This window comes from Panthera tigris, chromosome A1, assembly GCF_018350195.1.
Source record: "Panthera tigris isolate Pti1 chromosome A1, P.tigris_Pti1_mat1.1, whole genome shotgun sequence".
Classification (NCBI taxonomy): domain Eukaryota; kingdom Metazoa; phylum Chordata; class Mammalia; order Carnivora; family Felidae; genus Panthera; species Panthera tigris.
This window is the reverse complement of record NC_056660.1, coordinates 72,249,591-72,272,595: the sequence shown is the minus strand read 5'-3', so window position 1 is coordinate 72,272,595 and position 23,005 is coordinate 72,249,591. Positions and strand designations below refer to the sequence as shown.

The following is a 23,005-nucleotide window of genomic DNA, read 5'->3' as shown; positions in this document are numbered from 1 at the left end:
GATAGCTATATATTAAAAATTGTCTTTGCAAGGTCACTCATCTATCTTATTTATCTGATCCAGCACCATCTATCTGCTTACTTATTATTTTCTCCTAATGCACACATTCATTGTCTTTAAATATAAAATATACCAATATGTAATGTTTTGGTGTGTATATGTTTTTTTTTCTGATTTTTTAAAAAACTATTTATTTAAATTTAAGTTAGTTAACATACAGTGTAGCATTGGTTTCAAGAGTAGAACCCAGTGATCCATCACTTACATACAACACCCAGTGCTCATCACAAGTGCCCTCCTTAATGCCACTCACCCATCTAACCTATCCCCCCACCTACCTCCCCTCCAGCAACCCTCCGTTTGTTCTCTGTATTTAAGAGTCTCTTATGGTTTGCCTCCCTCTCTGTTTTTATCTTATGTTTCCTTCCCTTCACCTATGTTCGTTTTGTTTCTTCAATTCTACATATAAGTGAAATCATGTGATATTTGTCTTTCTCTGACTTATTTTGCTTAGCATAAGTGTGTATATGTTTTAAATTTAAAGGAGTAATGTTATTGTAGCAGGATTCTCACACAGAGAGACAGGACACTGAAGCTCTTCTATCCAGGAAGCAGCTCTATTCATGCCCACACGGGCTCAGCAGGCTATGACCCCAAAAGGCTGAGCCCCGAGTGCAGCGGGGTGTAGCCCTTTATGCAATTTCTACTTCTTTGTCTTCCACATATGTGACACATATAGTCTGATTGGACACGGTCCGAGTTACAGAGTTGTGTCACAGTTATACATACGTGTATAGGAGTTGATTGGGCCACGTTGCTCATTGCCTTCCTTTGTTCTGAGAAGGCCTCCACCATATTCATTAGGGAGGGGTTCTACCACATTATGCTGTAAGGTTTTGCCACCCCCTCTGCCGCAACATTATGTGTTTACTATCTTGCCATATTGCTTCTCTATGCTACATACTATTATAAAGTATGTTTTCAGTACAGCCTACTGTTCAGCCCCCTCACGATGGACCTCAGGGCCACCTGCAGCTCCCCATTCCCACTTTAAAGTCCACGGCAAATATTTTCATCTGTGTCCCTGATGACATTTGTGGGGTCTCTGGAATACACACCCAGGAGTAAGATTGACGTACTTTTAAAGCAAACAAATTCTTAATTTCATACATCCTGCCAATTTGGTTGCCCAAATGGCTGTGCAACTTTATATCCACACAGGCATAAGCGTTCTAGACTCTTCATATCTATAGTTGATACTATCAACTTTTCTAACTTCTATTATTTTGATGAATCTAATGTGTCATTATTTTTCACTGTTGTAATTTGTGGTTCTGTGACTACTAATGAGTTAGAGCATTTAGTTCTGTCTTAAGTACTGGGAGAAATATAAAACAAGATGTGGGATGTAATGTAATTAAACCTAGGACATGCTTGAAGATCAGCGAAAATACATAGAAACAAATTAGGAATCTCGATGTCTTTAACTACTTTGGGTTTCAGAATATGAGATTAATCTGTGTTGTATTATTTGATTAAAGTAATTGGAGTCTGGATGTTGCAATGGTTTTGAGAAAAGGAACCAATTACAGGCCAGATAACATGAGCGAGATCAAGGAGGTGAGGATGAGGTGAGTGTGTGTGGAAAGGTGAGCGGACAGACCAGGGAGAGAAAAGGACTAGGGTAGAAGGCAGCAGGAGAGAACCTGAAGCAGGAAGGAAGAAGCCATGTGATTGAGGGAACTGAAAGCTTTGTTTTCAACTATGTTTGTTAAACGGTGGAAGCTATTGTGGTTTCTTCACGTGAGGGCATTGATTTAATAAAAATTAGCTTTTCCTCCGCAGTTTGAAAAGACAAGGGGGGATGTTTTACAAGTGGCAAGGACACCAGAAACATATACCAATTTGTCAACTGCTCACTTGCAGAGAGGACTTAGCCTTCTAGGCAGAAACATAAGAGGGCAAAGGAAGGAATGCATGTCTAAATGAGGCCATCAGAAACACATCAGTTAGAGATTTTTGCTTTTAATTTAAATTATTTCTAAATTGCTCTCTTTGAATGTGTTGACTCTCCACAATGCAAGAATGCACCTAGTATTGTTATGCATGTATTCATTTTGTGTAAATTCTATCTAAGCAAGCAGGAAGCAGGGGCGAACATGTTTCATTGTTCTGGGACAACATTGACCTTTTCTACAACCTTTCCGAGTAAAGTCCCTAAGCATTTGCTCTGTAATTATAGTTTGCAGGTATAGTGGATTTCATCCTTGAGGCTAACCAGAGCGTGACCTTCCCTTAAGAAGTTTAGGAGCATATCATGCACTCAGCTTTTTGTGTGCTTTAACAGTTTAGATCAAGACAGGTGGATGGGATGTTTGTAAGTGTCATTTAAGGGCATTTGATTTTCCCCTGTATTCACTTCCAATTTCCTTTATACTGGTAGTACATAGAGTAATGTTTCCAAATATGTCCTCATCGTAATTCCCCCAAACCTATAACTATGTAATACTACATGGCAAAAGGGGGATTAAATATGCAGATAGAATTAAAGTTGCTAACCTGCTGACGTTAAAATAGGGAAATTATTCTGGGTTATCTAGGTGGGCCTGAAGTAATCACAAGTGTCCTGAAAGTGGGAGACAGAGGCAGAGGAGAAGTTCAGAGTGATGTGATGTATACACAATTCAGCTTATCATTTCTGATTAAGATAGAGGAGGGGCTAAAAGCCAAAGAATTCAGGCAGCTTCTAGAAGCTTGAAAAGCCAAGGACACCCATTCTTTTCTAGAGCACCAAAATGAACACAGCTCTACTGATACCCTGACAATATTCAATGAGACCTATTTTGTATTTCTTCCCTCCAGAACTATAAGGTAATAAATTTGTGTGGTTTCAAGCTGCTGTGTTTGTGGTAATTTGGTACAGGAGGAACAGAAAACTAATATAATACTTTATTGCTTTTGGGGAGGTCAAAGAAATCATGTGTTATAACCCAATAGAATAGATCTGAAATGGGAAACTTCAGTTTGTCAGTTTGTCCTTTAATCCTTTGTTAGTAAGAACTCATAGTAAGAGTAATGTGTTACTATACTCATTGTGCTGTTGTCTTCCCAAAAAGAATGGTTAGCATGTATATATTATAAGGAATTGGGGAATGGAAATATTCATGTAATATACAATTCTTGATTGGTAACAAATAGAAATCTATTCTACTTGTGATGGGATTCCTCCATGTTTTGGTAAAATTAGACGAATTTGCACCTGGTCAATAGTTTCCCAACTCTGTGGAGTTCTTCTAAGTAGATACAAAACTATATCACAATGACATTATTAATGAACCTCAGTATTCAGAAATTGGTTCAATACAGATTGAAAAGATTCCTTAAAGGAGAGTTGTAATTTTCAAATTGTAAGAGAACTCAGCATTAATAAAAGCCTGCCTATGGCCGGGGAGAATGCCATTAATATCTCCCACCCTAAGCCACTTCTCTTTAGAAATAAGCACCTATTGACCACGCATTGACTCCCCACACATTGACCAGTGATCCTGAGAATGAGATTCAAATTTTCTGTTTTTGCCTTCAGCTCTGTGACATGGAGGTGTTAACAAATGTTTATGGGAGGGTGAGAATGGGCTTTTACCAAATCAACAGTCACATTAGAGTGAGCCATGTGGCCCATCTTTGTTAATAAATCTAGTAAGTTTGATTTACTAGAACTAATTCAAACTTCCTTTCTGTGGAACTTATGTTCAGAGTCAAATGGGGATTATAGAATTCCTGCTTAGTTTTCTGTTAACAGCAAGCTCTGGGGACTAAGGGGCCTTCTGCCTCCTACTTGGCCAACCTTCTTGTCAGACATGGTCATATTTGGCCAGCTTCTCACAGAAGCCAGAGTTCAGGAAAGACTGATTTTTCTCTGTAAGGTAGTAAGGGATAATAGTAATAGTAATAATAATAATAATAATAATAATAATAGTAATAATAGCTTACAACTATTGAGCTCCTAGTATAGGCTACTCTTCCAAGGATCTCCCTCTTTATTTTTAATGTTTGTTTGTTTGTTTGTTTGTTTGTTCATTTATTTAATTAATTTATGGGATATAGAGAGAGAAAGAGCACGAGCAGGGGAGGGACAGAGAGAGAGAGACAGAGACAGAGACAGAGAATCCCAAGCTGGCTCTGTGTTGTCAGCACAGAGCCCAATGCTGGGCTCAAACTCATGAACTGTGAGATCATGACCTGAGCTGAAGTCAGACACTAAACAGAGTGGGCCACCGACACATCCCCCAAAGATCTCCCTCTTAACAACTAGATGAGTTAAACAATCCTATAATTATCCTTTTTACAGATGAGGAAACCAAGGCGCAGAGAAGTCAAGCAACTTGTCTAGTTTCACTTGTTAGTAAGCAATGGAGCCAGGATTTGGTATTGGGCGGTGTGAAGTAACAACCACACTATTGATCACTACATGGCCTCTCTAGGACAGCTAAGGTGGGCAGTGTTCCCAAAACGGTCCTTCTGTCTTGGTGAGGGAAGCAAGTTCATTGCAAGAGGGGGGATAGAGGAATAAAGCACTAGAACAGCTAACAGCTTAGCCATGCTTGTTTGTTCTGTCACTCACAGTGAGAGACACATGACAGCTGAAAACAGAGACCATTTAATATAACAGGACAGGAAAATAGTTATTACTATTTACCTGTAGCTCTGTTAACAATCTTATTGTAAACCTCATTCATTTGTTTCTTTAGTCTGTCCTTCATGCAAGTCATTGGCACTGCTCAGTGATGTGGAAATTTCTCCCGTTTTGCCTTGCCCAGAAGGAATCTAGGATAAACCAACATTCCACGAATTTGACAATTGTAACAAAAAGAGTAGAACTTTAAGAAATCAAGTGATTTTTATTAATAAAGCCATAAGCATTGGTGGTTCTGATTCATGGTTTCTTGTTCTGAACGTAAAGATTTATACTCATGATGCTTGATCTGATTTTCTTTATGATGGAGAGGTATTACAGAATAAGAGTTAACATAATGGACTTCGAATTTAAGCAAACCAGGAGTCAAAGTCTTGCTTTACAGGTTAGTAGCTGTGTGACCTTGGGCAAGTTCTTTGACTTTTCTGAGACTTAGTTTACACATTACCTGAAAAGTAAAAATTGATGATACATCGCTCATAGGTTTGTTGTGAAGTTAAAATGAGAAAATAGGTGTGAAAAACTTGGTCTAATGCTTAGTACAAAGACATTGCTCAATAAATAGGTATTTGTTATTTTATTAAATTTGGTCCTTATTTTCTCCTGATGAGATACACAGAGCTTCATTTAAAAGAGAATATAAATTTATAGATATAAAAGGATGATAATGTTATACATTTGAGGAGTTTGGGGCAGGTAGCCAGGTGCAATGAAAAGCACTGGACAGGTCATCGATCGGTGAGTCATAGTGTAGACCCTGCAGTACTCAGCTTGTGACCTTGATCAGGTTGTTCTAGTCACTGGGACTCTGAGTCTACCCACACGATATCAACGGTCAGATCTTCTTTAGGGGTTTCATAGAGAAGGAGATTTCATTCCATCTTCAGCACCATGTAAACAAATGGCTTCATTTGTTAACCCCGTTCCCTCTTTGGTAAAATGGGCTTAATCCTAATAACTATTGTAAAATGGGGTTATTCCTAATAACTATAATACAGAGTTGTTGAAAAAATTAGATGCAATGCTGGCATAGAGGAGGTGCTCTATAAAAGTTTGGCATTTTTAGTAACATGATTCGTGTTGCTACTACTATTATTAAATTTGTTGTCACATAAAATTGGAATATGGTTGTGACTATGCTTGATACCAGTTTGACAGTTCCTCAAGAAATTAGGTATAGAATTACCATACGATCTGCAATTCCACTCTGAGGCGTATACCCAAAGACTTGAGCAGATACTGGTATGCCAGAGTTCACTGCAGAATTGTTCACAACAGCCAAAAGATGGAAACAAGTGTCCACCAGCAGATGAGTGGACAAAGAAAATGTGTTATGTATGTACAATGGAATTTTATCCAAGTTGTAAAAAAGTGAGGTAAAGTAAAAATATATGAAGTAAAAATACACAGGCTACAACATGCATATACCTTAGCCAGACACAAAAGGGCGAATATTTTATGATTCCATGCATAGATGAGGTCACTAGCATAGGAGAGTCATAGAGACCTCAAGCAGATGAGAGGTTAGTTACCAGGGCCAGACAGGAGAGAGGGATTGGGAGTTTAATGGGTACAGAGTTTATATTTGAGATGATGAAAACATTTTGAAAATAGATAGTGGTGATGATTGCATAGGATTTAGATGTAATTAATACCACTGAATTGTACACTTAAAAATGGTTTAAGTGGTGACTTTTATATTCTATGTATCTTACTACAATAAAAATAAGAGTGATAATATATTAAAAATGGATTATATTAAGATATATGAATATTCTAAGACATTTATCTTTGATTTAAATGAAGTCATGACAATATATCATGAAATATACAGTATGTGAATTATAAAGGTATATAACACAAGTTATTCCTATACCACTACCTAGCATGTACCAAAACTTTCAATACCTATTTTATTTAAATTGATACAAATATAAAATATATTAATCCAGCTGCTTGTTTATTCTATTTTAATCTCTGAAAAATATTAGTGCATGAAGGGCACAGAAACTACACTTAACATGGTAGGACAGAGACTTCAACTGTATGTTTGACCTAACAGGCTCAGTGTTGGTGGTTTTATTTTCAATCCCATCAATGGAAAGGAAGAATTGTTACCATTTCATTTTTTCGGTTTAAAAAAAACCTATTTATTTTATTTATTGAAAACTTCAAATATACAGAAAACTATAGAAAGTAGAATAATAAACACCAACCATCTAACACTCAGAAGCAGCAGATTCTTGGGGGTATAGCCCAGGGGTAGAGCATTTGACTGAAGAAATGGCAGATTTTCATCCCACGGATGCACATGACTGGGGTGGGGGTGGGGGTGGGGGTGGGGGTGCTGTGGACAATATAGTTTGTGTCTAAATAATAATCCAGACCAGAAGTGGGGGCTCTACTTCACTGTCTGATTTGCCAGCTGGTCCTATGAGGTAGGTATTAGTTTCCTCCATTTTACAGAAAATGCAATTTGGAGAGGTTGAGTAATGAGCCATTAATCACTCATCATGGTGATGGAAGAGCTGTGTTTTTGATCACAAAACCCATCTCTTTTGCATCCCCCTGAAATGACTGCTGGTTGATACGAATCAGGATATGGGATTGTGATCCTGATTAATAATGAAAGTGGTATTGGATTGAAATGCAATAATTTTAATTAACTTATTTATACGTATTAAGCTCTTACTATTAGCACAACATCGTGCTGGGTGAAAGGACACAGGGAGGTAACATTTCTCTCTGTGTTTCCAGGGAGCTCCTTCTGGGAGGAGATGGTCAGGTAAATAGCAGTAGGGACAGAGTCAGGGGACTATGAGGGCACAGGTCTCCAGGTTACAGTGGTGGTGGTGGTGGTGGGGAATCAGAGCAGCCTTCCCAGAGGAATGATGTCTAAATACAGAGCTTGAGGTTGATACTGAATTAGCAAAGCAAAGCAAAGCAGGACACACATGGATAGAGGGGGGCCATGAAGAAAGGGGAAGTGCTTAAGGCAGAGGCAACATCATGAAAAAAAGCCTGCATTCCAAGGACCCAAGCTTGTTTAGTAAGGCTGGAGCATGACAGGCAAGGCTAGAGGGTAGAAGGAGAAAAACGTGGGGGTTGAACAGAGGTCATATATTAAAAGGCCCAGGGTGTCTTGCTAAGGAGTTTGGAATTTATCTTGAACAGAGCAAAGAATGAGGAATCAGTGACAAGCATTAAGCCACAGTGACATGATCAGAGTGGGTGCAGATCATAAAATCTGTTTCTGGATACTTTTTTTGGAGAAAGAACAGAGTGAGACAGAGAGGCAGCAGTGAGGACTTTTGGGTGAGAGATGATTGTCATTCAAACACAGTGCCCAGACATTGTAAGAGAGAAGTGGATATGATCTAAAGATGTGAAGCAAGTGCATGAGACATATGTCAGAATGAGGGAGAAGAAAATGTCAAGACCTCTCTGGCGTGGGTCACCATCTGAATGGTGGTGCTAACAATCCAGGTGGGAATTGAAGGAGAAGAGCAAGTTTGGGTGAGAAACCAACAGCCTAATCCCCATGCAAGCTTTCCCCGAGAGCTGAGAACAGTAATGAAATCTCATAACTTCTAAGCTCTTGATAATAAGGTAAAACTTTTATATTAACCCATTTCATAGCCACATCAACAGTTGCCCAAAGGAAAGTTAGACAATAAATAGCTGTTGAAATACTTTTGGGTGTATTATACCATGTTATATTATGCAAAATCTATTCTAAAAAGAAATAATTCCAATCCATTGCAATCTATAATAAAAACTAAGAGCAAACAAGCAAATAGTTTTTCTTTTTTTTTAAATTTTTCTTAAATGTTTATTTTTGAGAGAAGGAGAGGGAGACACACACAGGCAGGAGAGGGGTAGAGAGAGAGGGAGACACAGAATCCGAAGCAGGCTCTAGACTCTGAGCTGTCAACACAGGCCCTGACACAGGGCTCGAACCCATGAACCATGAGATCATGACCTGCGCTGAAGTCGGACACTTAACCGACTGAGCCACCCAGGCGCCCCACAAATAGTTTTTCAAGTGTTTATTGCTTTATTGGTCAAAACAGCCAACTGCAAAATGGCTTTCTCGTCTTGCCATCTTCCTGAGGGAAGATCTCCCAAGCCAGAGTGGCTAGTATCCAATGGCTGGTCAGGATGCACTTGCATCAACAGTTACCATGAACCAACATCTTCCTAATTCATGGACTGGTCTTCGTATATCAGCAAGTGTTTTGTTTATTAGTCTTTGTGAAGTAACGCTATGATTCTACGTGATGCCCAGCAGAATATCAACACTGGCTATCTATAGGTTAAGGCACTATAAGTGACTTTTTAATACTTTTATATATTTTCTATCAATTTTACTATGAGTATGTTTTGTTTTATAATATAAACACATACATAGTAAGAAAAGTTGATAAAACTTTCCAATTTGGCAACAACAAAGAATTCTAATTGACTAGTGAATTGGAGAACTAGCTTGACAAACTTAGGAAAAAAAAGTTATCGATGAGATGCAATAATATGGGGCAAATTTGATCAAGTTTACATATTAAACAGTAATATCTGAAGGTTTTATTTAGTAAAAGAAGTAGGCAGTGTTTTATAACTCCAATAAAGAGATAAACTAAAAACAATAACAACATCTATGGAACTATATGGTTATTACATTTTACATTGAATTATTGGAATTTCATATGGTTTGCTGACCTTCAGAAACAATGTGGAGAAATTGAGACATGTTCTCGACATTAAAGTAGTACTATTTCTAAGTGTAAAGGGTAAAGGAATTATTATTTTTAAATATAGAGAAAAGGAAGCTAAAGATAACATTATTATTTACCAGCATAAACTTTTCATTTTTAAAAAGGACTTTTTGATGAATAGACATAAACATAGAAAATGGAGCAAAAGGAAGTAGACTCAAGAGAAAGCTAGTCATGGTAGAAAAAACAAAAGGAAATACTGGAAACATCAGATTAGTATAAGTAAGGAAGGTACCAGCCCTCCTGCTCTTGGGTGAGGAGAAGCAAAATCTGCCCAGCATATTAGAGGTTTGAGCAGATGAGCAGTACAGAGTATCTCTAGATCTGATTCCATGCCTAAGTGTAAGAGGAGCCTGATTTCCCTTTTGCTTTAAATCTCTTTAATTTCAGTAAATATCAAATAAATCTGTTGGTAAAGAAAATGGGCCTTTCTCCCCTAATTTAACTGCTAATATTCCATTGTCTTCTACTTCTGCTGTGACAGAACCCCAACATGGCTATACCTCAACATTTCTCTCTTCTTGAGAGCATAAATATCTCCATCATGGTGGTCAAACTGAATGTTCTTTTTAAAAAATCCCATCTAACTTTCCACTCTATAAATTGCATTTTCCTATACTCTCTGTTGTCCCAGATCCACACTTCACAGCCCACAGTAATTTTTCCAGGTTTCTTTTAGTAACCCAGTTAATACTTTCAAATGGGGCAGCTTTTTAATTTTTAGTCGCTGTTAATGAATACTACTTTCTATTCTTCTCTCCTTTCATAGCACAGACCTTGTTCCCCAGAATTTACCTGGCCATGAACAGTTTTCATTCTTGCTTTTTACCTTCAAATCCTTTTTTGGTCACCATTCTTTCTTATCCCTGCCCTACTGCTACTCCCTGGGTTTTAGAGAATAGGCTGGAGAGTATCCTTTATCCCTATGTAAAGCTGTGTCTCATTGGTACTATCTGTGTCTAAAATGTACTTTGCATTCTAGAGAAATGATGAATGATCTGAAGCATGGCAGTGTTTCCACGAACTAAGGTCACTTATTTCTAGGTCCAAACACTTCCACTTTAAAATATTAAATTCATACAAAGGACTGTTGCCCTTCTTGTTTCTTGCCTATTTGGTGCAGAGCCTTGCAGTAGGTCTTTGAAAATGAATCCAAACCGAGTCTCAGCATGTAAAGAGCTTAAAATCTGGTTGGGCGTGGGGGTAGGAGAATGAGATTCAACAAAGATCATTCACCTTTAAAACAGTTGGTGACATCAGCCACATGATGCAAAAGCTGCTTTAAAGATGTAGAGTAATATGAAAGAAAAGTAATGGGGACCATGTGAAAACGGAAGGACCTTGCGTAGGGACTTTGAAACCTGCCCATTGTTTGAATTTGGAAAATTGAGCAAAACTTTGATCATCTGGTTTTAAAAAAATTATTACCATTTCTTTGTTGTGTACCCCCTCGATGTTCTGTCTGTGAAGAAAAATCTATTTTTACTTAATCCTCCTCTCTGAGCTAAATTCCTATAGCAGCAACATTATATGCATTTTAATTAATTGCCCTAATGCTTTTCTCAAGTATCTTATTCTTAAGCAAAAGTTCATTTTCTAACTTAATCAAATTACTGATTAACTTTTCATTTTTCCTTCTACCATCTTTGTAATTTTACTTAGCAACGTGCTTAAAAGAAAATGTTGGTTCTTCTCAATCTAGGTAGCAGGCATGGTCGGCTGCATATGACCTAGAAAACTCTGTTGCAGACTTAATTTTATGACCTTGAACAAATTCTTTACTCTTTCTGTGCTTTGGTTTTGCTCTACTTACTGGAAGCTACCTGACATGGAGGTGCTTCTTTATTAGCTCATTGTTACCAAGCTTCCTTCCTTCCTTCCTTCCTTCCTTCCTTCCTTCCTTCCTTCCTTCCTTCCTTCCTTCCTTCCTTCCTTCCTTCTTTCCTCCCTTCTCTCTTTTTCCTCCTCTCCTCCTCCTCCTCCTTTCTCTTCATCATCGTCTTTATGTCAGTTTTTTAGATGCTATACCTTATAACCAAATCCCAATTAATGTGCTTTCTTGGGCATGAGGCATCTGGTCAAGGGAATTTTATTGGTTACAACATCATTTGGTGGGTGGGAGAGCAGGTTCTGGAGTCAAGCAGTTTGAGTTCATATACATGCCACTTCTATGGCCTTGAGCAATTTAATTAAGATTTCTCTTTAGCTCCTGTGAAATGGAGAAAATATGAGGACCTATCTCATAGAGTTATTTTGGGGTCAAATGCATTATTAAATATGAAGCATTTAAAATAGGCCTTGAGGGGCACCTGGGTGGCTCAATTGGTTAAGTGTCTGACTCTTGATTTCCGCTCAGGTCATAATCTCACCATCGTGAGATTGAGCCCTGCATCAGGTTCTGTGCCGACAACATGGAGCCTGCTTGGGATTCTCTCTCTCCCTGCCCCTCCCCTACTCTCTCTTTCTCCCCAAATAAATACATAAATATTTTTAAAAAATGTGCCTTGGGACATTTAGGTCCTTAATATTTGTCATTATTATTATTATTATTATTATTATTATTTTGTTGAAAATATTTATTGCAAAATTATTTTCAATAATCTTTCAAAAACCAAATTGTTCACTTTCCTGCCAGAATAGATACAATCTAGGGGAAATAACTAAACCTTTCCATAATGATCAGAATGCTTATAAGAAGTTGCATTTTGATTTTTAGCAGTATGAGATGCTACCAAATAATCAGGGTTCATAAAGACTGAAAAATATCCACTGGATTTCACACTAAGGTAAATACTGCAAACCTTGGAGGGGTGGTCTCTTAAGACGTTAAAAGGGGTTTTCCCAGGAAACCTAGGAAAAGAATCACCGTTTATAGTGAGGGGCTCGTGCTATCATTGTATCTGTAGATGAGGAAGTGGTAGATGTGGACAAATGACTTCTGGGGGCTTAATGTCAGGAAATCATGAGGTAGAAGGTGAAGGTGCCTGTTGAGAGTCTGAAGGTCCAGGTGGTGAGGGGAGGAAAGGTGGAAGAGGCGTAAAGGATAATAAAAGCGATGCCAGCAAAGATCAGAAATCCTAGGGTCACGTGGCTGGCTCAGTCAGTTAAGCATCTGACTCTTGATTTTGGCTCAGGTCATAATCTCACCCTTTGTGAGTTCAAACCCCACATCAGACTCTGTGCTGACAGCCCAGAACCTGCTTGGGATTCTCTGTCTCCCTCTCTCTCTGTCCCTCCCCTACTTGTGCTCTCTCTCTCTCTCTCAAAAATAAATAAACATAAAAAAAAAAAAAAGAAATCCTACTACACATGTCAGTGTGAGCTGATATAGAAATAGCAGGCTGATAGAATACTGGAAAACTAAAAAAGTTCCAGAATATTTAGACATCCTCACCGTGTTGGATGACATTTTGCTCTGGTAAGCTTGTGAATAAAATAAGTTGCTTTTTAATCTGTTGTTTTTAAATGCAAAAAAACAGCCCAGCAGAACAAAACTTGTGACTCTAATACAGCCTGTGGATTTGTTGTGACTACGAACAATATTTCAGTCATTAGTGACTTCTCATTCTGTCCTGGTCAATTTACATTTCACTTCTCCCAATTGAAACATAACTCTTAAATGCCAAAATAAGGTTCCCATGGCAGAGAACAATTTTCTTTGCCACCCACCCACCCCCCCCCCCCACAAGCAAGCTGTACTGATAGTTTTGCTTACGTTAGATGTCTCCAATTTGATATTTAATTGCCTTTAAGCCAGACAAGACAGACCTTTGATTAGGACCTCAATGATACTGACACCCCATTAGCTATGTTCTCAATACGCTTTATAAAGCAAAAGTGGTCCCATTACATTCCCACTGTCAAATCAAAGGCATTTCTGAATCTAACAAATTCTGAGGAGTATTTGGGTATGCACAATTTATACACTTAATTAAGAATATTTTCAGGGTAAAATACAAGGGTGTATAGATTAATGTAAGCAAACATTCCCACCCAAATACTTAACAGCCTATAGCATACAGTTCTGAGCAACAAAATATGATTACGAATGACAACTGAATTTAAACATTTTCTTGGGAAAGAAGGTTCCACAGATTAAATCATCTGTACTGAGTTCCCATTACAATTATTAACAATAAATAATGACTCAAAATTGAGTCTTTTTTTTAATTTTAAAAATTGATAATTACTAAATAGAAAACCTGAAAGTTTTAGGTATGCGGATTTTCCTAGGATGGAGGGTGTGGACATGGTGAAAGAAACTTGGAGGACACCGCTATGTTGAATTGCACCTTGACCAGAGTTTTACCTCTAGGTGATGTGCCACAGAAGGCTCCTGGTCAGGGAAAGATGTACTTCTCCTCTGTGCAATGGGGGAAGCCCATTCGTGGGAGGGGGCAGTGGGCAAGCAGTTGAAGAATAGTGTGAGACCTCCAAGGCAGGTGCTGTCTCAGGCAGAGAATTTTAGAAAAGCGTTCCTGTGGCGGCTAAGGATTCAGAATCTGATTTCCTTACACCATCCATGTCCGGAGTAACTTAAGAAGTGTTTGTGTATGCCCCGGGGTACACATCCCATAATTTAAAGATCACTTCTCTATGGTACATAAGCCATAAGGCAACACCATGTTGCACTGTCCAATCTTTTATGGGTTTTGAGCTATTAACCAATTATTTGAGAAGCCTCATTTCACCAGGGTTCTGGACGAAGGCTTTGTGGGATGTGGTTGAGGCAGAAGATTATCTGGAAACACACACCATGCATCTGTGCTACTTCCAAAATTATTTTTTCTTCTGGTGAAAGCACTGTTATTGGACTAAGTATATCCACTTTTTCTGTCCGTTCCCCTGAATTCCAGCTCCTGAATTCCTCTGATAGATCTCCTCCCTATAAAACTACTCATGATACGGACATGTTTAAATCCTAATCATCTAGGCCCATTTAGTTGTCAGGTTAGAAAACTTTATTTTTAAATAAAAAGTTGATACTTTAAAACTACAAGTTTTTTCTTAACTTTCTCTTTAATATTTATAATCTTGGTTCCTAATAACAAGATACTTACACAATTATTCCATATATAAATATATATATATTCTTTATATAAGTATAAATACTGTAATTTCAAAATTGCAATTTCAGTGTTACTACTAACAATAAAAACGTTAAAATTTCACACTAGGTTTTCTTTTGTCTTGAATATATGTTCAGACTTCTGTGTTAAAAAGTCACTTGAAATAATTATTTTCTCTTGTGATTAGTTACCAATTTGGGTTATTGTCATTTATTACAATTTATATCTTGAAGATGTATAATACCTCTACATGACTTAAAGTCAAAATTCTCCATTTTTACAAAAAATGACATATACTGTTCTTCACATTGCTTTTAGAACTATATCTGTGAAGTAGATTTCTACCCTTAGTATCAGTATGTTTAAAAGCTCCCCAAGAAGTGTATTGCAAAGCTGGGTTGAACATTCCTGGTATCAAATTTAGGTGCTTGGAACCATGAGGTGTTGCTTGGGGGCTGAGGTGACGATTCCAAGGGAAATGGTCCAAGCCACTGTTTGGGGTAAGGCAGGGCTCTGTAGACCTGGGAGATGAAGTAGATGATAAAATGCATAATACATTGTGATTTCACACATTTTGGTTTATGCAGAGGTAAGGTTTTGGTAAGGACACACTGACTGATGCAATTAGCTGTTGACCATTCCTTCTTGATATGGGGGTTCATTGGAATCCACCCTCCCCTTTTTACTAAGGATGTTTTCATTTAATTTCTCCCCAATCCATGTTGCTCACCCTTTTTGCTTTTTCCACAGAAATCTGTGCTGACTAAATTCATCTCACTCTGATCGCTCATTCTTTCTTCTCAAAACATGAAGTCCAAAGCATTTTGAGCTTGGATATATTTCTTCATACTGGTTTCAATTTAATTTATGGTTACTTTTATGTTCCCAACTGACTGACGATAAGCGTCTGGAGATTTGGGTCTTTTTCTGTTTGTTTGGTTTTGTTTTAATTATTTTTTTGTTGAGCCTATGAAATCCATTCTCTATTATACAGTCTTGGTATATAGTTAAGTATTCAATAATTGCTATTATTATTGTTAATATTCACCACAAGTAAAATATATATTTCCCACTTAACTCTGCCCAAAGCACTGTGCTAAGATTTGAGGATGTGAAGCGGCATACGATGCAATTTCTGCTCTGAGAAACTTAAACATGGTGGACGAGAGAACAGAATAGACATGTATGTGCTGAGCTGATATGGTGTCTTAGCATGGTTCAGCCAATCTGATCCCAGATTTGGCTTTTTGAACACAATTCTCTTCTTAGCAAATATTTCCTAGCCGGCAAATATTTCTAATCCTTTGCTCTTTTGGCCAGGATCTACTACTACAAAGGTCTGTCTTCCAGATACAGTGTTAGGAATACAAATATGTGTGAGACACAGTTTTCTGGGGCAAACTACTCAGAAGCAAACAGATGACAACTTAATAGTAGACAAACCACATCTCCTGTTGTATGAAAGTAGGAACATTTGGGTGGTTCATAAAGAAGGAAATTACATGCATAACACAAAGTTTAGGGTATGGAAAGAAAATAGGGAAAAGCATATTGGCTTTCCCCCAAATTGATGCAATAGGTAAAATTAAAAAGAAAATCAATTTAGAGCACAAAAATCATTTTGATCATTTTCAGAGATCATCACATAAACTGTAATTCATATTTAATGAATTCATTTTGAATAATGCATTACTATTAATGTAATTCAACTTTTTATCATTATTTAGTCTAAATAACTTATAAATGTCCCAAAGAAATGCTATAAAAATATATTCACTTAATCTATTAAAGTCATTGGGAATATTTTATATATACTGAATTCCCAAATGATATATCTTTTTGTTTACTACACACCATAACTCTGTGGTGGTAAGGAAGGCAAAAATTCTCTCTTTGCCCCAGCATGCCAACCACACAGTCAAACCAGAAGACTGTTTCCTAAGTATGTTCTGTAATTTTTGCTGTGTATATGCCTTTACTCATGTAGTTTTAGTCTCCTGGAATGCCATCCTTTTCTCTGCTTCTGAAATCACACCTCATCTTTAAAGTAAGTCTAAATACTAGCTACTTCGTAAGACATCAGTGTTCCTTTCCTCTTGCACCAACCATATACAAACATTCGTCAATAGTTACTTCTCTCTTTTTTAAAGTTTATTTATTTATTTTGGGGGGATGGAGAAAGAGAGGGAGAGAGAGAACAAGGAAGGGAGGAGCAGAGAGAGAGGGAGGGAGAGCGAGAATCCCAAGCAGGCTCTGCACTGTCAGTGCAGATCCTGACTTGGTGCTTGATCCCACAAACCGTGAGATCATGATGTGAGCCATGATCAGGAGTCAGACACTTAACTCACTGAGCCACCCAGGCACTCATTACATCTCTTTTTATACATTAAATCAGAACAAATGCTTGGAAGTGTCTAAGGCATAGTAAGTGCTCAATAAATATAGCACTTTCCTTAGCTTCATTCTCTTATTCTCTTTCTTAGAGATCAGTAACTGTGCTTTCCTCATCTTTGAATACCCCCACAGTGCTTACAATGTGTATTGAATTGAATTTGCTCACTATTAAAAATGTTCCTGTCAAGATGCAATTGCGTAAATCAAACCAAAAGAGAGTTGACAAATTTCCAGCTATTTTTCCGTAGAATTCAAGCCTACTTTTTCATCATGATTTTATCAGTTTTGACCTGAAACTTAAATATTGTGCCATTCACATAAATTTTACCACAACTTTTCAACAATACCAGGGAACCAGATTTCAAAAGGGTCAGCACCTAGGACTTTGACAAAGTTCTATATCCAACTTTGTTTCAGACCAATTTTTATGAATGTTGTCCCTAAATTGTGTCTTTTATACAAAATACAACTAGTAGTTATCAAAATGAAGTTCAAGAGAGGGTAAAATCTGCCAAAGTTTCAAATTATTTGTTACAAGGCCTAATCAAGAGAGAAAGGAACAGAATATTGTGTCTTGCTTATATTCTTTTGTTGTTGTCTTGCTTATATCCTGGAACAGTCCACACCATGGATGCATTTTAAAAAATGGTTCTACAAGCTATTCAGGTCATCTTCAGTATAGGCATGGACCACCTGAATTATTTTTCTGATTCACAACTAATATGTACTTTAATGGTATATGATTTTTGTATAAATAAAGATAAACTGAGCATGCAAGTAACTATTTTATTTATTAACCAAAAGCATAATGTATTTCCCCTATGTTTTTAGAAAGCATGTAAGCATATTTTCTCTTAAGCCAGCCCTGTTGGAAATATGTAAGGCTTCTATTTATAAACACAAATAGAAATGTTTGCACACAGCTATTTACCTTGTGATCATTTTCTTTAGGGGTAAAGCTTTTTCAGTTATTAAGAGTGACTTAACATTAGATCTTTTTTTTAATTCTTAGCTGTTTGTGTATCTTGGCATCAATCACTCTGTACTACATGGGTTCACTGAATAAAAATATTCAGGTTAAGTGTTTTTATGTAAAGGAGGTTTTTATTTCTCTAGAAAAAATTTTTGAAGTGGAACCATTTTTTAAAGTGCTTCTCAGCAGTTTTGTGATCCAATGCAAAAAGCCACTGATCTGTTTGAATGTAACATGATATCAGTATAGGCCCTGTAATCAATGTATTTACTACAACCTGGGATTCATCACCATCTTCAGGGAATGTTCATTGAATATGCAAAATATTAATTATCATATATGGCAATATATGTTGGCACTTGAGCATTCTTAACAAATGATGACATTGATCATTTCAAATTAAACACATTCTGTGTTTAATCCAATCGCCCATGATATTCTGACCACCTAACACATCTGGTTGAGCGCACTGAAATGCTCTGAAAATTGAGTTTGCAAAATGATGAGCACTTCCCATTTAATTTTTTCCACTTAAAAAACTACTGGTTCTGGATCGCTGAGTGTATTGTACGAACAATGTGTCAGCCAAGCCCTGTTGGAAAAACAAAATAAATGTCCCAGTTAGCTATATTTAACATTGTAATATTTCATGCTTTTAGAAACCTACTCTCCAATAATGCAGAAAACTCTCCATCGAAGCTAGTGATTATCAATGATAAAAATGCCTAGAGATGTATTAGAATTTCTAGCAATTAAAGATTAATAAACATTTAGAAACAAATCAGACTTTTTCACCATCTTGTCAAATATTGGGATACATGAAAATGGGATAAAATAGGTCAGTGGTTCCTCATGAAAGAAATTTAATTGGCTCCAATAGAGGTCAACCATGGTCAATTAAATGATCAGGGGAAATACCTAATTATTCCTCTAGACCTACTTAATGCTGGCAGCAATTTTCTTCTTTTCTCTTGGAAAAAGAATAAAGACTGCCTGAAACAATGGAAAAATACTCCTTTCTCAGTCAAAATGTAGAATTCTCACTTCTAGCAGCAGGTCATCATACACGGACTGCCTTCAGGACATAATCATTAGTTTACCGACAATGAGAAATGAGCCACTTGCCTTGTTTTTTTCTGAGCTCCTTAGCAAATGTCCTCTCAAGCAAAGCCACGTGGCAATGGTGTTGTGGTAGAGCAGTACCTCCTTAGATTGGAAAATTGATATTTTCCCTGCATACGTTCTCTCTTGCCATACACCCTGGAGGTGGGTTTTGGACACAATCCTTGCTGGGAAATGGGTTTTATTCTTGATTTATTCCCTTTGTGTTTGTACTTCAGGCCCTGTTGTAGGGCTTGTGACGTCAGGGGTAAAAGAAGGTCCTCGTGCTGGTAGCTGCTGGAGTCTCAACATTTCTGTTAAGGTTTTTAATGTTGTTCAAACGCAAATGCCTTTGGGAGAGAGCACCTAAATTACCAGTCACTTCCAGCTAGGGATAAATGAATAAATGTCACTGATTGTGTGACCTAGTGCAAGTGACTTTAGTTTTTTACCTTCAGTTTTCCCACCTATAAAATATAATGAGATAATTAACTGTTATTGTGAGCACTCATTAATGGAGATATCATGAGGATTAAGTCAGGAAGGAGCTTAACTCAGTGAGTGCCAGGACAAACACTGTGTTTACTAGATGTTGGTTGCTCTTACTTTCATTCTTACTGGAACTTCTTCACAGCTTGATAGAATCTTGTTGGTGAGCAGGATCGTGACAATGGCGCTGATGACTGGTTTAGGGAAAGAATGGTACCAGAAGGATCCTTAGCCCTTGAGTATACTGAAAATAAATGTACTGTTTTACAGTTTGGGCTATGAAACAGTAGTGGGGGGATGGGTATTACAGAAAGGGCAAACAATGAAGTGATAAATGGGAAGATCCCTGAATTAGGGAGCTAGAGAACTAAGAGTGAACTTCCGCCTCTATCACTAACTTTCTGTACAGTCAGGGTAAATGTCCCTGGACCCTGATAATGCAGAAGAACTTTTGCATAGCTAGTAATCCTTGATTCCTAGATGGGTGGTGACTTCTGCATTATTCCATGACTGACAATGGGGAAGTCTCCAGCAAGGCAGGTGAGGACCTGCTTACCCAGGTAAAGGATCTCTGAAACAGTGTGTTTCCAACGTAAGGTGCATCCAGACCACCTGAAGATGTTTAACATGCAAATTCTCATTGAGCAGGTCTGGGTGGGGGCCTATGATTGGCATTTCTAGCCAGTTCCTAGGTGATGCTAATGAGGACCACACTGAGTGGCAGCCACCCCTAAAACACTGATGATTTGTTAACAGAAGCCAATCAAATCTGGGAGGGTACAGAAACATGTTTTTACTTGAAAATGGAGGCTCTTGAGTCAAAAAGAGTATGGATTCAGTTCGTAACAAATAAAACCTTACAAATGTCCTCACAGAGCGTTAGAGTGCCAGCATGTTGGTCTCATGTAAATAGTCAAAATACTTACGAGTCTGTCATCGGGTAAGCTTTTCCCTTCTACCCTGTGAGGCTTGTGATCTAAGACGATGCGGTTATTTGCATTACGCCGTGAGAAAGGTGACGTTTCTTTGCTTCAAGAACTTTCATTTTCTTTCAGAGAAGAGATATTTTTAGCAGTTCTTGAACTGTGAGCCCATGATTCACCATCGCTGTTCAGTCTCTCGCGTGGATCCTTTACAGAGAGTGGAATCGGGGACTCTTTAACTGCCACCGCCTCACTGTTCCTTCCCCCCCTCAGCAAAGTGCACCTGATTTTTAAGGATGGCAAATAGACCTTCAGTATCATCTCTGAAAAATGGACTTTTTGCAGAAATGACAGTTTGCCTGGCAAGACTTCAAAGCGAGTCCCCTGTGATTTAGCTCTTTTCCTGCATCTCTTTCCTCCTGCCAGTGCACTAGAATGAGGACTTGCAAGGTTGCAAGCTGGCCTCTGTCCCCAACCCCTGAGAAAAAAGCTCCCCCTAACCGTGCTTCTTCACGCAAATAAGCACAACGTTTCCCTACCTTGAGGACCAAGCTGATCTGGCTCCGGACAAAGAGCACCTCCATTACCAGTGCTTGTCAGATACCATGGGTAGTTTGTCAGGCGTCAGCCCGGCAGCCGTCCAGAAGGTAAGGAGGACACTTCTAACTCCATTAAATGTCTTGAAGGCTTTGGGCAAGAAAACACTTTCCTGCCATTTCTTCTTACACTTGTTCTGCTGCTATGGTCTAGAGTTCCCTTAAAATGGTTTAACTGGGAGCACTTAGAAAATAGCTGAAACATATGTTATCGTTTGCGCAAAATCAATCACTCCCGCTCAGTTTATGAGCTCAGTTTTCAGTAGAGTTTGTCTTTTGTCCTTTGAAAGGATGCTCCGTACAATAAGTATTTGACAACTTAATTCTGTTGGCAGTTGTCTGTCACAAAGGAAACTGGAAGAACATCCATAGTTACTGTTCCTAAGGAATGTGTATTGTACACCTGATTCTTATTCATCTACAGTTTTCATACTGTCTGGAAGTGCACTTTTCTTTAAAATTTTTTTAATGTTTATTTATCTTGGAGAGAGACAGAGACAGAATGTGAGTGGGTTAGGGGCAGAGAGAGGGAGACACAGAATCCGAAGCAGGCTCTAGGCTCTGAGCTGTCAGCACAGAGCCCGACGTGGAGCTTGAACTCACAAACCGTGAGATCATGACCTGAGCCGAAGTCAGACGCTCAACCAACTGAGCCACCCGGGTGCCCCTGGAAGTGCACTTTTCTTTGGAAAAAACACAAAGCTTGTCTGAGATTAAGAGTGAGCATGCCCTATTATCTTTCTAAAACTCTACCATAATCCTGTTTTTGAAAAATTTTTTTGAGTGCCTGGGTGGCTCAGTCATTAAAGCATCCGACTTCAGCTCAGGTCATGATCTCACCGTTCATGTGTCCCAGTCCCATGTTGGGCTCTGTGCTGACAGCTCAGAGCCTGGAGCCTGCTTCGAATTCTGTGTCTCCCTCGCTTTCTGTCCCTCCCCAACTCTTGCTGTCTCTCTGTCTCTCAAAGATAATTTAAAAAAAAATGTTTAAAAAACTTAAAAAAAAATTATTTAAAAAAATTTTAAGTTTACTTATTTATTTTGAGAGAAACAGAGACAGGGTGAGTGGGGCAGGGGCATAGAGAGAGAGGGAGAGACTCGGGGTTCGAACCCACAAAACTGTGAGATCATGACCTGAGCCAAAAACAAGAGTCAGGCACTTAACCAACTGAGCCACCCAGGCGCCTGAAAACTATGCCACCATTCTCATATTTGGCAGTTAAAAAGGATGTAAATAGTGAGTTTGTGCTCCATTCCCTTTTGTCAGTGTATCCATGATGTGTCTGTTTGCTCATCTTGACCTTTGGTTTTCTATTTACCATATTATATTCTATTGATTTCAAATATAATTATAGGGAAAGGACATGATCCCAAATAATCATTTTCTGTATAAAAAGTTATTGCTAGAAGGTCAGGGTCTAAGTGGAAGGGTCATGGGAGGTCATATGATACAGCAATAAGAGGAGAAGCTGTGTGAATTTAGGCAAGTCAATTTATCTTCTTCAGCTGCAGCTTACTCAAGATATGGATGATCTGATGTCATTAAAATATTGTTGCATAATTTAATGAGCTAATGTACGTACATAATCCAGTGTAGCACCTCCTGTGAGGTATAGAGGAAGACTCTCTAAACTGGAAGCTAAATTGTTGGGGCTCCAAGACCCAATTTGTCTCTTGTTGAGTCTCACCAAAATATTGGACTTCCCGAGTAGTGAGCTCCTTGTGCTCAGACACTTAGGGCTCGTCTTGGGTCTCTGATATCATTGCTACCACTGATAAGCCCTCTCTCTCCACTTGACAATGTTAGCTGGATGGTAAGTTTAGAAGCACCACCTTCAGCTCTACAAAGCCAGAGATCTGCTGTGGCCTAGAGCAATCAAGCATCTTTTCTACAACATGGTGGGCGAAGGGGGTGGCTTGGCAGTGTGTTGAAGGTTGGGAAAGAAATGGCTCTACCCTTGTGTTACCCTGTTGAAGGGAGGGTCCCACAGCAGC

At 38.3% G+C, this 23,005-nt stretch overlaps 1 protein-coding gene across 6 annotated transcripts in view; it reads left to right on the top strand.

Annotated features, from left to right (window-relative positions):
* Nucleotides 1-23,005, top strand: part of FGF14 (fibroblast growth factor 14) — a 612,361-nt gene that overhangs the window by 254,207 nt on the left and 335,149 nt on the right. The window contains exon 4 of one of the 6 annotated variants that reach the window (XM_042979800.1): nt 20,547-21,061. The exons of the other annotated variants lie outside the window; for them this stretch is intronic. The gene's annotated coding sequence lies outside the window, so the exon portion shown is untranslated. The remainder of the gene's footprint in view (nt 1-20,546; nt 21,062-23,005) is intronic. 6 annotated transcript variants of the gene reach the window in all.